The sequence below is a fragment of the Sinohyriopsis cumingii genome, chromosome 9 (genome assembly GCF_028554795.1).
Source record: "Sinohyriopsis cumingii isolate HCF-2022 chromosome 9, ASM2855479v2, whole genome shotgun sequence".
In the NCBI taxonomy this organism is placed as follows: Eukaryota; Metazoa; Mollusca; class Bivalvia; order Unionida; family Unionidae; genus Sinohyriopsis; species Sinohyriopsis cumingii.
In genome coordinates, this window is record NC_142969.1 from 101,279,311 (window position 1) to 101,289,258 (window position 9,948).

Below are 9,948 nucleotides of genomic sequence, written 5' to 3' on the forward strand. Positions count from 1 at the left end.
GCAACATGCCGCAGACATGTAGCATTATGTCCCACCAAGTCACATTATCCGAACACCAGGATCTCCAGCCCTAACACTAACCTTTTAACGCTGAGCACCAGGCGAGGTAGCTGCTAGTACCATTTTTATAAGTCTTTGGTTTGACTCGGTTGGGGTTGGAACCGGCGACGATCCGCATCCAAAGTGACCTCTCTAACCACTTAGGACACCAGAGCGGTCACTTTAACGATGCCATTAATATTTTCTCTAGCAGTTATCTACAGCTATGTTAGTTGTTCCAGTAAATAGTCTTTAATTAATACTAAGACACTTTACAATAGCTCTTGTATAGCAACAGATGAAAAGCACGCCTATGACGTCAATGCCAGAAATGATTGAACTTGCATCAGGTAATAAACAGCGTGTGCAGAACACCGATTTTAATGATAGATGCACATCAAATCTATTATATACAGACACATCGAGTGGAACACAAAATATTATTTTCTCTCTTAACCATGGAGCAGTTGAATTTGCTCTCTCAGTTGGTTATAGCATGTCTTCGCAGAAGTAGTCAATAAGTCTCCCATCAAACATATAAACCTGTTACATTTTAAAACTAAATACACTGTTTACACTAAGTCATTTCACTACTTACTGGCTATTATTACACACACTTTTCCGTGACAAATATGTTTACTTTGCAGAAATAAGGCTAAAATCGAACTCACATTGCTAAAAGTTTTAGTATTTTTGGCAAATAATTAAAATATTCTTTCTGGATACAAAATTGATTTTTGACCCAAAATAGCACGTGATCAAATGTTTACAAAAATTACGTATCGTTGCGCAGAATTACCTGACGCGAAGAATAGGCCGACATGGCGGTATTAGTACAACCCTCGCAGTATTTGTAGCAAAGGCTTTCAAGGAAATGTTGATCTGAAATAAAGTTTGCTTGCATGCTGAAATTGTAACTTGCCAACGGGAGGTTGGTCGGTAGTGACGACATGAAAAACAAGACGATCCGTAAAGGTAATATAATACGTGGATAAGTGGATATTCTTTTGATCATCAGCTTGTACGACATTCACACTGAGACAGCAAACATGAACATAAAGGAAATCAATAATATATAGTCAAAAACGGTGAAGTCTCACTGAAAGTGAACTTCAAGAAATTCAACAGAAAACATTTTAGAAGCGAAGATGAAATTATAAGGGAAGCAGACTATATATATATATATATATATATATATATATATATATATATATATAAATATATATATAATGTACGCTGTATCAATGCTATACCATGAGATCTTAAAAGGAAATAAGGTTATCATGATCAGACTATTATGATGACTTAGGACATTAAAATAGGTTCAAGAAATAAAACAACAACAATAAAGCATTAAATACGTTACAGTATGTGTGCCTTGTAACCAAGAAATTTACCGTATAATGTCGACAGTTTATTGCAACTTTGCATCGTTGATGTTATAAACATTGTTGATAAATCCCAAGGAAATTGTACACATACCGTTACGACGAACCATATTCTTGTAGGTTCAGTTTCAGTGTTTACATCCAGACCAAATTCTCTTTCTTTCTCACTCCAGATTTCTGCGTATTTTGTCCCATGTGCACAATACATGAGATAGGAGGGAGAACGGAAAGATGAATGATTGCTTTGAAATTTTGTACCATATTAAACGTGCAAGGCCAAGCGTTCATGTGAATGGTGTAGCTAACCATGTGTTTTGCTATACATTCTTCATTAAAACCATATTTCATGTTTGTATCATAAGTGTCTTATATTGATTTTATTAATGTTAATAAATATAGAAACTAAAAAAAAAAAACAACAACAAAAAAAAAACAATGAACTTATCAACATGCAGAGGTGACTGTAAATAGTAACAAAAGGCATCGAACTACATTTTGTAGCGGACACACCTGGCAGGGATATGAGGAGTTCAGTTGCATGTAGTCATCCTTAAACTCCGTTCGAAGGGCAAACATATGTATTTGTATGTGATATAAATAAAATATATGTACAGTATGTACACTGTATCAATTGTTTCTACCTGTTATTTAAACCGAGAAGACTTTGTTACCTATAAATAATGGTCACTACATGTAAGTACAATGGGATGCAGATATCAGTATAAAAGATGAAGATGCTAAATTAAATATGCCATATGTTTAATACGTTCGGAAACAGGAGTTAATATGTTTAGTAGAACATAATGACTGATCACTACTTTTAAACACTGACATTAAAACTGAGGAGAAATATGTCAAGCTGGTATATAAAAGAACTAACAATGATCAAACCTCAAGAATAATCAAATATATATTTTGTACGTAACCTTGTTAAATTGACAGTCAAATGCGTTAGACTCTGGAAGATGCTAATTCGAAATGCATCAACATATGATGATAAATTAACACTTACAGAACAGAGTGGTAAGGAAAACATTATCTAAATCTCAGAAATAGTAAAACAAATTGATGACTACTGTAAATGGGTTTTTGATAAAGAAACTTCATTTCTAAAGAGGTTTTTAACCTTATCTAGTGTTGTACAAATATTGCAAATAGTAAGCAGGTAAGTGAAAGATCAAGTGAGATATCCAATATTCAACACTAATAACAGCCAATATAACATAGGATTAACAGTGAGATATCTAATATTCAACACTATTTATAGCCAGTACAACATAGGATGAACAGTGAGATATCTAATATTCAACACTATCTAATATTCAACACTATTTATAGCCAATATGACATAGGATGAAAAGTGAGATATCTAATATTCAACACTATTTATAGCCAATATGACATAGGATGAACAGTGAGATATCTAATATTCAACACTATTTATAGCCAATATGACATAGGATGAACAGTGAGATATCTAATATTCAACACTATTTATAGCCAATATGACATAGGATGAACAGTGAGATATCTAATATTCAACACTATTTATAGCCAATATAACATAGGATGAACAGTGAGATAGATTCTCTGCAGAGTTACAAGGAAACATTAAATAAATCTCAGGGAAAACTTTAACACTACATAATCTCAACTGGAACATTTACCAAAATAATTTAATAAAGCATTTCAATAAAACGCTCTTTAAAGTTTTGACAGTTAATAAATCTTTTATGTAGAAGAAAACACAATAAAAAAGCAGTCAATATTCGTACTATGACTTAAACAACATTATAACAATTAACACTAATACATTGATTTGAACGAGATAACAGATCACAATAGTACCTTGTCTTTAACAACATAACAACTAACACTAATACCATGTATTTTACAGTAAGATAACAGCAAACATTAGTGCATAACTTGAAAGAGATAACAGGTAACGCTAATGCCATGTCTTTTATAACAAGATAACAGATAACACTAGTACAGTGACTTGGACAAGAAGATAACTGTTTACACTACTATCACGCCTGCGTTGCAAAAGAACAATGATTTAAACGAGCATAACAAAATGGTAAAGAACGTCAGAAACAAAGTGAATGCGTATGAAAGCCCACAGTGACGACATATAAACAACCTGCCGTGTATTTATTACACATTTTGAATACTTATAGGTTACTGCATTTGTATGGGAAAATATGAACGAGTTTTGGGATGGAATATTGCACGACCTTGGGAGTGAAGTATATCCTTCTGACAAAACGAGTTCATATTTTCCCATACAAATGCAGTAACCTTTTTATTATATGCTTATTTTTTGTTATTCTACCTAAGGTTTAATTATATAAACAAAGTACACTACAAGAAACAACGTAAATGAATGAATGCCATATTCCAAACTAAATACACAAGCGCAGATTTGTCATTACACAATGACATCATTATTAATGCGCACATAACTCCGCCCACATAAATTGTTTGAACTTAGTCGCGCGCTAGACATAACTTTCGAAAGAAAATGACGTGTCTTTTTGTGATTTTGGACTGGATTCATCTGTGCAAATTATACATGAAATGCATCGGATTGAAGTGGCGCGGGAGAAGCGTGTTTACGTCTGCAAATGTGTTTATGTTTCTGTCATTGAATGTTTGAAATCATAATGTGGGAAAAATATGAAGTATTTCAATTGCAATTATCAAAAAGACGCTATGGAATTTAATGCTTATTTCATTTTGAGTGCAGCAAGGAGGATGCAATTGCACTTGCACTTATCATCGAAATTATAGCACAATTACGAAATGTGTAATCCAGATTGAAAACCTATGACATGGCTGATGTAATTCGGATTTGCAGAATTAAGAAAATACATTTTGAGGAAATTCAGGATGTAAAACTGTAAGTATATTTTATTTTGCCATTCCTATCACCAGCTAAAGAAGACATTATGTGCCTTGTCACTTGTATGTTATTTGTAAGGACCTTATCTTCCGTCTTTTATATAATGTAGCTAGCCTAAATCCGTAACATTGTATCAACGTGGAATGTGCCAAAACAGTTTTTTTTTTGCAGTCCACGAAACATGTTTTAGTTCATTCAGAAACAAATTTAAACAACACAACGTAAAGAGCGTCTTACGCGAGTGTACATGATTTGTGTGCAAAATCAAAAGTGCTGGCGTCTGCGTCCATTGTTTATTTAAAATAGAAAGTAGTTCCTTTATGCACGTGAATGCTATAAGTGTATTGTCGCACGCATTCAGTATCGGGGAATACTGAACGATTCTGACAATGTAAAGTTAACGGTGAAAAAATGAGCATATAATAGTGTTATTCTTCTGAATTTACCACAAGGAACCTTCGGTTGGACAATCAAGGTTAGAAACGGAGAGGTTCGTAGATTGAGAAGTAGTTCATATAATGAGTGATACCTTGTGGTGTTGACGACATAGACACAAAACACAAATAAAAACAGCAACCAATGAGACAAGATTTGAATGATTGGGAACAAATGTTTACAACACAAACAGCGAAAATTGTGCAAAGGACAAGAAATGCATTCCAATCTGAGCTATGCAATAAAATACTTGCATTACACGATATAATCGATGCAGTCAAGACTAAAACAAAGTAAAACAGAGGCATTAAAAGCCGACTTTGACACGAAACGGAGCATAAAGAGTAATGCAAGTGATGTTAGGAAAAAAAACTCCCTAGAAAAAACGGTAGTAACAACTAGAATCTGAAGAGAAAATCATACAAATTCTTGAATGTGTATTGCTTTATGGTAATGGCATTGTACCAGTTCATGGGTGTCCGGTTAGTATTGTACAAATTCATAGGTGTCCTGATGGCATTGTACTAATTCACCAGTGTCCGGATGGCATTATACTAATTAAACAGTGTCTGGATGGCATTATACTAATTAAACAGTGTCCGGATGGCATTATACTAATTAAACAGTGTCCGGATGGCATTATACTAATTAAACAGTGTCCGGATGGCATTAAACAGTGTCCGGATGGCATTATACTAATTAAACAGTGTCCTGATGGTATTGTTCTAATTCATGAGTGTACTAATGGCATTGATTTGTTGCAATTAAATTTCAATATCTAGAGAGGTACTTTAACACCGACCAGGGTCTGATTTTAAATTTAGTATCATGTTTTTGTGCGTATGTGTGTGAATAACTTTAATAGTCTTTTGATATATACAATAATATACCCCAAAATGTCGTTGTTTGAATTTACTTTAATCCCAAATTAAAAAATTTCTCAAAGAATATTTTAGTGAGCACTTTGTAATTCAAATAAATAATAAATTGAATAAATAAATCAATCCGAAACTGAACATAAGAATAAAAGACTAAAACTGATTCTGCTTCAGATGTTAAGGCAAGAAGGAATAATGTATCATGTAAGACTCATTATATAAAAAGCTAAAACATAATAATTGAATTTGTCGTCATAGAGTGATACTGAATTCCAATAGATGCTTCCATATAAGGCCACATTTTCTGCCCGCTCTAGCTGGACGATGGGCAACCTGGCAGTTTCTCCTAAATACGACCTTCAAAATTTATCATTTTGAACATGGCACACTGAGGCAAAATCAACTTATATATTATAAATATAGATACTAAAAGAAAGACTGATTTGCGTTATATCTATCTACGCATGTTTTGTAATGGTATCTTGAGTTTCAGTAAATTTATTTCAACTTTTAAACACCGTATAAACTCAATGGTAGATCTGTCGGCGTACCACAAATATGGCTGCCAATGACGTCATTCGTGATCTATCTATACACACTTGTCGTCATACATAGATATTACTAATGGGTTCCAATAAACGCCTGTCCTCATATATAGACGGTGCTAATCAATTCTGAAAAACGCTTGTTGTCAATAGACACTTGTCGTCATTCATATGCCACGATACTCCATTTATTTCGATACCATATATTTCTTTGTGCGAAAACCTTTTTAATTATTCTCCTGTTAAATTTCATTTTAACGAAACAAACTATATGCGAACCGTTCAAATTTTACATTCTTTTTTGATTATCTACCAAAGAGGACAACATGTTAGGTATCGCACAAAATGAATTAGAAACTCCATGTTCTTTTAATAAAAAGTTAAATTCATTTGCACTTAGAAAAGTTTTATATCTTAAGGGCAATACGTTATTTATTCAGTCAAAGATGAAATAAAAGTTTCTTAAAGAAATAAAGTTGTCAAGATGTCGTAGAATTGTATGGCATCCTTCTTGCAAGTGTAACGATCTTTCACGTCCATAAGGTATTCTACCAGTGCGTTCCAAAGAGATTCGACCACACGGTCTTTCAGTCTTTTCGTCGCGAGTGCAGCGCGTTTACCACAAAGCTTCTGCCTCAAGCAGTCACCCTTTGCGACACGCAGGAGAACAAATCGTGTATGTTCGACATCCCCGAGTCAGCATGGGTTGATATAGAAGGTCCAACTAAAGATTTAGATAATATGCAACTTCCTGCAATCTAATGGATGTTATGAGCACACTTTGACCATAAATCCGAATCAGTTTTATTGGATATCAGTTTTACCTTTTGCATCAAAAAATAGTGGCATGTGCCAAACAAATTTCCTGGGAATTTTAAGTTATGAAAAGCACGAGATATAGCCCAATGGCTGATAAAGCACAAGATATAACCCAGTGGCTGATAATGAAGAGCACGAGATATAACCCAGTGGCTGATAATGAAGAGCACGAGATATAACCCAGTGGCTGATAATGAAGAGCACGAGATATAACCCAATGGCTGATGCTGAAAACAAATGAGTTTACCACAGTCTAATGCAACCGAAATGGATTTTGTTCCCTCACTGATACTGAACAGTTTTGAAAGAAAAACTAGACAAAACAGATGTCACTGCTTCGTCGCTAATTACTCAAAATTGGATTTAGAAACGTTTTTCTCAGTAACATGCAGCGTGCAAGTAAAGAAATCACATTTTAACCCTCTCGTTTATAATATGCAAATTTTGTGCTAGAATAATGTACCATGCATTTCAAGACCTTAGGAGCGGTACCAACTGAAAATAATATACATACATATACTGAAAATACATCTTTAGAATCAGTAACCACTTAAATCTCTGGCTGTTTAGAACCATTCAGAAACCATTTAACTTACGTCAACACACATTTACTCTAGTCGATAAGCTCTTTTAATTCCATCATTTTCTTTAATTGTAATTAGACGAGATAGAAGAGGATAAAATAATTATCTGAAAAAAAAAACAAGCCATGAATGTCAACAACTTACCGCTGTTTACAAAGCCTTTCCGGCCAGATGCTATTCACTCTAATATCAACGTGCGTCACCTGCAGCTTGGTGGTTATATTCTAGTATCAGAACCTGCTGTAAGGGCATGCCGACTCACAATTATGATTATTTATTAATCATTGTGTATAGACTTTGATAGGTGCATGTGACAGATGTATCACGTGTTACTCGTTTGAATAAGCTCTTAATAGTACTTCAAGAGCGAATGAGGAGTCAAGTGGTGGTGGTGATGGTTTGGGGTTGGGTGGGGAGCTGGCGTGTTCCCCCGCACCGTAAAAACATTAGCGTGAATTAACCGGAACATTTCCTAGAATAAGTTTTATTTACCGTTAGACAGTTAAGATTATGCATTGGAAACGCTTACAGTAGAGGAACTTACAACAGAGGAACTTATGAGGCCCAGTTAAATGATCAGGAAACTTATACGATATAGCTTCTTTGCTACAATTATTATGACCGCTCCGGTGGCCTAGTGGTTAGAGCGTCCGAAACTGACAACAGAGGAACTTATGAGGCCAAGTTAAATGATCAGGAAACTTATGCGATATAGCTTCTTTGCTACAATTATTAAGACCGCTCCGGTGGCCTAGTGGTTAGAGCGTCCGACTCAGATGCGGGAGGTTGTGGGTTCGATCCAAAGACTTACAAAAATGGTACTAACATATACCTCGCTTGGCGCTCAGCATTAAGAGGTTAGTGTTAGGACTGGTCGGTCTGGTGTCAGGATAATGTGACTGGGTGGGACATCATGCTACAGGTCTGCGGCATGATGCCCCAGTGCTAGGCATCACTATAAACTACGACACTACAGACATTGTAGCGAGCGATATGGCTGATTTTTTTTTAAAGCTACGTTAAAAATCCAAATCACACACACACACACACACACACACACACACGCACACACACACACACACGCACACACACACACACACACACACTAAAACTATTAAAGCAATCAAATCAAGACTATTTAACTATCGATATTTACAATTATTAAAGCAATCGATATATGAACTATTAAAGCTATCCATACACACACACACATACAAACACACACACACACAAACACATATCTACCTACCTACCTACCTGCATGCATGCATGTATACATACATTTTGTTGCTTAGTTTGATTTGCGAAAAGAAAATATTTTGAAATAGCTGGTGTAGACATGACAATACGGAAACAAAACAAGAATTTACAAATTTCTATCGCACTCGTTCAGTACAAAATTTTAACAATAACGTTGTCGTAATTTTTTTTTTTGGGGGGGGGAGATACAAAACGGCAGCCTAAAAGAGAAGGAAAAGAAGAAACATCATTGTCGGTTTAAAATAAGAATATATCGAAATATTCCTAATCTTATGAGATTATTTCTAAGTGGATCTATTCAAAACGATTCCTGATTTTCTAATAATATATTTAAAGAAAAGAAATTTAATAAAGGCGGTTTTGTTATAATGTATCATCTATAATGGAAGTCATCTTCAGAAAGGGATACGTTTAAGTGAATATGTACTTCTTTACTTTCAAATCCAGATATTTCCGGTTGTTTTCTTTTTGACGCTAGCCATTTCAGAAACGTAAATAACTTAACTGGAAAAAAAATTCTGTGTTTTCGTATATTCTATCCTATAATTAAAAGAAATATGCAAAGCAATTGGCTAGTCCCTATTCAAGATATACTGCTTTCAATATTTCACTGAATAATTAGATAAAATAACAAGAAAACCATCCAAGACTTAAATAATTGACAAACACGACACTTTATGGCCAGTCATACCGAGAACTGTATAGTTTATTACATTATATTTACGTCAGTGTGAGGATAATGAAGGGAACACAAGACATGCATTATATTTACGTATAAGTTTGACATCATTATAGAGTTAAGTGGGAGATAATATCAACGGTAATGAGTACTTCGGTATCCTGCAAAATGAAGTATACTTGCCTCTGGTATATTTCGTAATGCGTATATATATATATATATATATATATATATATATATATATATATATATATATATATATATATATATATATATATATATATATATATATATATATATATATATATATATACACATATATATATACATATATATATACATATATATATATACATATATATATATATATATATATATATATATATATATATATATATATATATATATATATATAT

The 9,948-nt window shown here is 33.8% G+C and overlaps 1 protein-coding gene across 1 annotated transcript in view; it reads right to left on the reverse strand.

Annotated features, from left to right (window-relative positions):
* Positions 1-7,869, reverse strand: part of LOC149792347 (FMRFamide receptor-like) — a 66,062-nt gene extending 58,193 nt beyond the window's left edge. The window contains exon 1 of the mRNA XM_089970922.1: positions 7,738-7,869. The gene's annotated coding sequence lies outside the window, so the exon portion shown is untranslated. The remainder of the gene's footprint in view (positions 1-7,737) is intronic.
* Positions 7,870-9,948: the final 2,079 nt, after the last annotated feature.